This window comes from Chamaea fasciata, unplaced genomic scaffold (genome assembly GCF_029207755.1).
Source record: "Chamaea fasciata isolate MVZ Bird 193981 ecotype frontalis unplaced genomic scaffold, bChaFas1.0.hap1 SCAF_10, whole genome shotgun sequence".
Classification (NCBI taxonomy): Eukaryota; Metazoa; Chordata; class Aves; order Passeriformes; family Sylviidae; genus Chamaea; species Chamaea fasciata.
In genome coordinates, this window is record NW_027094095.1 from 28,441,140 (window position 1) to 28,448,220 (window position 7,081).

The following is a 7,081-nucleotide window of genomic DNA, read 5'->3' on the forward strand; positions in this document are numbered from 1 at the left end:
CTCTTAAAGAGAAATGTAATCAGACTGGTATTCCTGCTTTCCTTTCCCCCCTGCCCCCGACCTGCTTGCCCATCTGTCCATCCATCCCATTCCAGGGTTATCCATAGCAGCACCATCTGCTGAGTCCCAGCGTTACTACAAGCTCCTTAAGAAAGCCTTGGACAGGGAGGAAGCCCCAGAGCTGCAAGGGATATTCCCTCCCATGTGGAGAAGCTCCTGGTGAGGACATCTGAGCCTGGTCCACGCAGCTCTTGCCCCCAGACTCATTTACCTGCCCTGTTTTCTCCCCAGAGCTCCCAGGCTTCCCATGCAATAACCCACAGCAGCATTCCCATAAGCCTGGGAGGGGGCTGGCCCATGCTGGGATGCAGTCTGTGTCCCTGATTACAAGTGCTTTAATGTCCATTTCCCCACTCCTTTGATCCTGTCCATGGCATGCAGAAGAAAGGAAAATCTGGCTTTTGTCTGAAGCACATTTAACCCCGCTGCCCAGAAATGGGACCTTGTCAGTCAGTGGATTTCATGGGTGGATGAATGGGATCACAGCAGTCTTCAGTTCATTAAAAATAAAAGGCCGTCCTAGCTCTTACTTGAGATCTATTAGGAAATTAATGCATTTAATGTCAGACCTTAATGGCAACAGAACATGGTGTTATTACTTTTATAAGACAAATACAAGCAGTAGCTAAATAGCTCATCAGCTCCAGAGCTGCGGTGGATTTCAGACAAGCTCCTGCTGCCCAGCTGGTACAAAATCCCCAGTAATAGACCACAGATGGTACCACTGTAGCCAGGGGTCGAGCAGGCATGCTGCTAAATTGGTCTGCAAACAGCAGCCTGGACCTTGAGATTGCATGTCCCTGTCTCCAACCAGGATTTTCAGTGGAGTTTGATGTTGGGATCCAAGCTTGGCCGCTTTTTTTTCTTTTCTTTTTTTTTTTAAACTTTAGGAACTCCAGCCTGATTTCAAACCTTCTGTAGACACTTCTTCCTTAAAGAAATGAACCATTATTTTCAGAGAAATGCCCATGTCTCTGCATCTTTTTTATAGCAGATGCTGAACAAAGTGGGAGAGAGATTCCCAGTAAACCAGTGGTGTTGCTGAGCTGTGGGCTGGTACATTTAAATATAATCCTCCAAAAACCTTCTATGGTTTTTGCTACTGGGAGAGTTTGCAGCACAGTGTCCTCTCCTGAGAGGAGATTGTGCCAGAAGTGTGATGGATGGGATAAAATTGAGCCCTCTGGACTTTTAGTGCTGGGATTCAGGAGAAGAAAGACTTGTGTGCACAGAGTTTGGAGGGATGGATAGGTCCAGGTGCCTCTAAAATACATCGCGTTGTTGGGCTTCCACTCTCCTGAGTCTGTGTTGCTGCATCATTTCGTTTATCCACTGCCACAGACATGAAGGGTGATGCTGATTTCAAAACAGGGGCATAACAACAATGGGGACATTTTTGGGCTTAAGAAGTTTTCTATTCAGGTCCCACCAAAGGCACCACAGCATGTGTTTGAAGAGCACCAGCCCCTCTCCCTGCACTGCCGGTTAACATTGCATTCAAACAGTCACCAAAATAAAATAAATCCCTCAACAGCAGTCAGAACCCAATGTTATTCCCTTGCTCATGCACAGCAAGGATGGATGGAGTTTCCCTGAACCCAACTCATTGCCAGGGGCGAGGTGTAATGAGCAAACAGCTTGCTGGCAGGAGGAAAACTGGGGAAAACTGGAAAAGCCTTCATGCCTTGCCTGTCTGAAAGAGGCTGGAATAATCTCTAGATTATTATTATTATTATTATATAGAATATTATTATAATACCCCTCTGAAAATTCCTGGCTTGATCACTTCCTGCTGTGTGCACCCACGGGGGATAAGCATCTCCTTCCTGATCTGTCCACTGATACAGTCACTTATCAGATAAAGAGAACCCCAGGTACATCCAGCAGACGGAGTTAAAGCTCTTCCAGCCATAAAAACAGGCACGTTTTGAACTGAGTGTAATTATCCACTGGGGCTGTCCCAAGGGATGTGGTTGACTCTCATCAAAGGTTTCCAGCCAAGATGGGGTGTCAGTCCCAGAGCGTCGTTCTGCTCCTGCACGTGGGCTCCACACTGCAGGAGGTGCAGGCAGCCAAGAGCAATCCCTTGTGATCTTAAAACAGGCAGCTCCAGGAGGGATCTGATCTCTGAGTTCAAGCGTTGATGTGTCAGCACTGACTTAAGCTGGAAGTTCCAATCTTCCCAGCAAATCCAGCGAGTGTTAACATTTATTGATGTTAACTAAGGCACTGAAGGTCTGACTGCAGGAAGGCCATGGTTATACAAGCAGGGCTCAGCCTGGCACCGTACAGCAGGATTAAAAGGTGATGCCTAATCCTTCCTGCAGCCCTACCTGGCAAGTGTGAAGGTGAGAGGAAGGTGTCTGTCAGCACTTCCTTTCTGCCTGTAGATCTTTCAGTAGCAGAGAGACAGAGCCACATCTCTCCTGTGTGCTTTAATTGCAAATTGCCAAAACATCTGATTTATGCTTAGCCTAATTACGTTAATCCTAAAACAAATAATCCCAGCTCTCATGCTGCCAGGCTGTAATTTTGCTGTTATTTCAAAATCAGAGAAAATGGAGCTGGAAGGGAGGTTGTGAGTTTACATGGGTGCCAAAAGCTCTCTGAGCCATGCCTGGGAGGTGCAGGTGCCCTGTGTGGAATTGCAGCAGTGGCAAATGCAGTCTGCCTGCAAAATCCATGCCAGAGCATCCCTAAGTCTCTTTTACAGATTTTAACCTAAGGCTCTTTTGCTGCCTATGATTAAGCCTACGATTTCTTTCCTCATTGCTCAGTGGACACAAAACCAGTTTATGAATTTCTTCTTTATCTAAATATTTGAGTTACAATGTTGTGTCTTCACCCTCCAGCCTCCCTGCTCAGGACAGGATGAGCTTGGTTCTTGTCATCTCCCTGCAGAAATCAAAATTTCTTGACCTCTCATCATTGTCTGTTCCTGTAGACTCCAAGTTTCTTTCCCACTCTCCCCAACTGTCCTAGAGAATGTCAGGGTCTACCTTTTCCCACAAAAAATCCTGTTCTTTATATTTCAGAAGGAAGCTCACTTTGTTCAGGTTGTGGCTCTAATTTTGTCCACAGGAAGGTTTACAGCACCTCTTGCCTTGTCACCACCTAAGCCTGGTTGTTTGAAATTACTCTTGGTATGAGGGAAATTTATTTTGCTTTGTTGTTATTGTTGGATTTTATTAATAAACCAGCAAAGAGAAAACCCAAAAAACCCCCTTCTGGCTTTCCAAACCACCTCCAGTGTTCAATGTCGACAGTGACATGGGGAGATTTTCCCAAAACTTACCCAGCACCTCCAGGCTTTGGCTTCATCTGATCATTCCCTGAATAATTGGTCCTGATGATAGGAAAATGTGCCTTTATTTCAAGCCTGGGTTTACCCTGAGGAATTGGAGCTGCTGCAACCTCCCTGGATGAGTGTGAGGATGAAGGAGGACTTCCCACTGCTGGTTCTAAACGAGTCCCACGTGTGCCCAGACAGACAATAGTCCTTGGCTATCACAGCACAAACCACCCAGCCCCCTGAGAGCTTCCAAACCCTGATCAAACCCCTTGTCCAAACCATCTGGGGCTCTGGGCAAATTCCCTTCAGCTCTTCTGCAACCACGAGGGCACCGAGGTCGAGGGGAACCTCACGGCCAGGAGAATCATTTCTGAAAACCTGCTTTTAAAATAAAATCAGGTCTGTTTGTGAAAGGGGTCATGTGCCAGCAGGCAGTGGGCATTTCAGCCTCGTGACACAGCAGAAGCAGCTCTAGAGCAGCATCTGGGAAGAGAAAAATCGAGGGAAAAAAGTAAATAATGTAATACTACTCTTGTGAATCACTGCTACACTGTGGGAGTAAATACACAGAGGAGTAAATATTACACAATACTGCATTTGGAATGAACTTTTCCAAAACAAAGGAACCTAGTCTGCCACTGGAGCTCCTCAGAGTTGGGCACAGTGTCCACAGCACTGAGTGGCCACATACATGTCTCAGCATCTGTCATGTGTGTTATTAACCCAAACTGGAGCATGTCCCAGCCAAACTCTCCTGCTTTCCTGGAGCACCAGCCAGGGCCCAGCAAGCCCTTGCCGTGTTTTGATGCACAGCCATAACCCAGGTTTGCCTGTTTGCAATCACAGTGAACTCCAAGCTGTACTCGGGTGAGTCCCATGTTTCCCAGCACCCAGCAATAACACTAATCCACTTTAAAAGCTTCACTCTTTACCACACACACAAAAATCATCCCCTTGATTTTGGTTTTTATTTTTAATCCCTTTGTGTAATAGTAGTATATCCCAGAGCTAAAAGCCATGTTTGCTTCCAGGAAACAGCAACAAAAAAAATTCTTAATTGAATTCATTAATTCCATGTGCATATCTGGAAGGACATTCGTCTCAGCAGCTATTAATGTGCTGCTCAGTGAAACCTGCTGTGGGCACAGCCTTCTGGGCTGGGGCTTCTCCTGGGTGCTCCCTGTGCCTTAGACACCTCAAATGCTGCTGGGGCATGTCAGAAAGGAGATTCTGAGTCCTGCAAGCATGGACATGGGAGGGAAAACCCTGCTGAGGCACTCAAGTGCACAACGGCTGGGTGCTCAGCTGCCTCAGCCCTGCCTGGCCTCCCCTGCATGGCAGAGCACACAGCACAAGGAAATACCTGAAGACTGAAGCTGAATTTTGGGATTCACCAAGGTGGGATGCTTTTAGGATGACGGGAGAGGCTGATGCACAGATGGAAGCACCCATAAGAATAAAGATTGCACCTGCAACTGTGGGAGAAAAATACCAGGCAAAGAGGCAAGATCAAGACAAAAAAGATGCTCCCCCGTGGTATGACATGCACAATTAGGTCTGTGTGAAGGGCAGCAGGTGAGGATCCATCCTGCTAGGAAACACAAATAAACTCTATCAGCCCAGTGAACCATTCCCATATGACAGCCCCTAAATTCCAAGACATGACCCATGTTCTGTCTTCAAAGATACATCTGTGGCATGCACGAGCCTTTCTTCCCCTGTCACCATCCTTGAAAACTCTGTGTCAAGCCAGCCACAGCGCTGTCATCGGGAATGCCTTTGCGTGCCGTGTTCTCACACAGGACAAAAGCATTTTTGGGAGGCCAGGGCAGAACACGGGATGAGAGCAGCCCAGGAGCAGAAGTCATGAACCCACGTTGCTCCACCACTAAATAATCTGTGCTGCTGGGGGTTGGCTTTTCCACGAACCACCCGCTAATGGATGCAGTGGGGCCCTGCTCTGATTCCAGGCCTGCATCCCCAGCCTAATCCTGCTCCCTCAGACATGGCTGCCATTCATTTCAACAGCAGGACTGGAACACAAATACCCACCTTCACCCTGCCTTCAGCACATGGGAGAGTTGAAGCTGCTCTGCCTCTGGTTTTGCTCTATTCCTTCCCCTGCCAGGCAGCCAAAGATTTGCACCTGAAACGCCAGCAAGAGCCACTGCACGTGCCATGCACAGCCCTCAGCACGAAAATGCAAGAGAGGGCATTTTAAGGGAGGTTTAATGGGAGTATAATGAGGGGTTTCCAGCATTAATGACACGGGGAAGGTTTGGGATGGAACCAGCAGTGTGCTGCATTTTCCAGCAACTCCGCTGAAAACCAGCCTGAGCCCAAAGTTTGCCACCCTGGCTTTGATGTGGGTGATCAGTGTGCCCACAATTTTCTCCTGCTGTGGCCATCCAGCACTGCCAGCAGCAGCGTTCACAGATGTCCCCTTTACTTCTGTTCTGTGTTTTAAGGAATCTCTCTGGTTTCAGGTGGCAGCAAGTGAGTGTTTGGCACAAGGGATGGCGGTCAAAGCTCTGACCATGGTCTTCAGGCTCCCACGTCTCAATCCAAACCACCTTGCTGCTCCCTGGTAACCTGCAATGTCAGTTTACACTCTTTTCTTGTTCTTCCCTTCCCTTCCCTTCCCTTCCCTTCCCTTCCCTTCCCTTCCCTTCCCTTCCCTTCCCTTCCCTTCCCTTCCCTTCCCTTCCCTTCCCTTCCCTTCCCTTCCCTTCCCTTCCCTTCCCTTCCCTTCCCTTCCCTTCCCTTCCCTTCCCTTCCCTTCCCTTCCCTTCCCTTCCCTTCCCTTCCCTTCCCTTCCCTTCCCTTCCCTTCCCTTCCCTTCCCTTCCCTTCCCTTCCCTTCCCTTCCCTTCCCTTCCCTTCCCTTCCCTTCCCTTCCCTTCCCTTCCCTTCCCTTCCCTTCCCTTCCCTTCCCTTCCCTTCCCTTCCCTTCCCTTCCCCTTCATATTATTTTCAAAATATAGCAATATTTGTAGAATTTGGTTTAATGAACAAACCCATTCCTTTTCCTACTTCTGGCCTTCCACAGGAGGACATGACCAGGGGATGTCTGCACAGCTGCAGCCAGATCTGAATTGTCTCTCATTTCAAACCCCATCATGAAGCAATAAAATGGGTTTGTTGAAAGAATAGAGTCCAACAATCCCCATGAAGGCAGCTCGTTAGGGCCAACTTGCCTTTCTCAGAGGCATTGACACAGAGCAGCTTGAGCAAAATCAGATTGGGGTGAACTGGTGTGAATTCTGTGTGGCAGTTGAAAAACTTGACTTGAAATGGGTGGTTTTCTTCTGCCTGCAAATGGCATTTTTCCTTCTCTAAAATCACTTTCGTTACAACCTCCCACTGAAGCACGCTTGGCGGTTGATTGTAGATGTGCTGAGTTTTTGAAAGCAGCTGATTTAGTTGAATTAGTTCTATTGAGATTTAGCAAGTTTATAGCAAGTATCTCATTAATTTCTTGCTGAATTTAAATGAAACCAAGGGTGTTGTATTCTCTGCCCTGTTATGATGGCAGGAAAAAGGGAATAAACACAGCCAGAATCAGGCCCAAAAGTTTATTATATATTTTAGACACTTTCTGGCTAGATTTTCCTTCCATTTCACCTGGTTTTTGCATCCCAGAAGCCAGTAAAGAAAAGTCTTTATATGAGAGAGCAGATCAAGCCTGGGCTAAAGAACCAGATGCCATTTATTCCCAGTCTGGCAAATG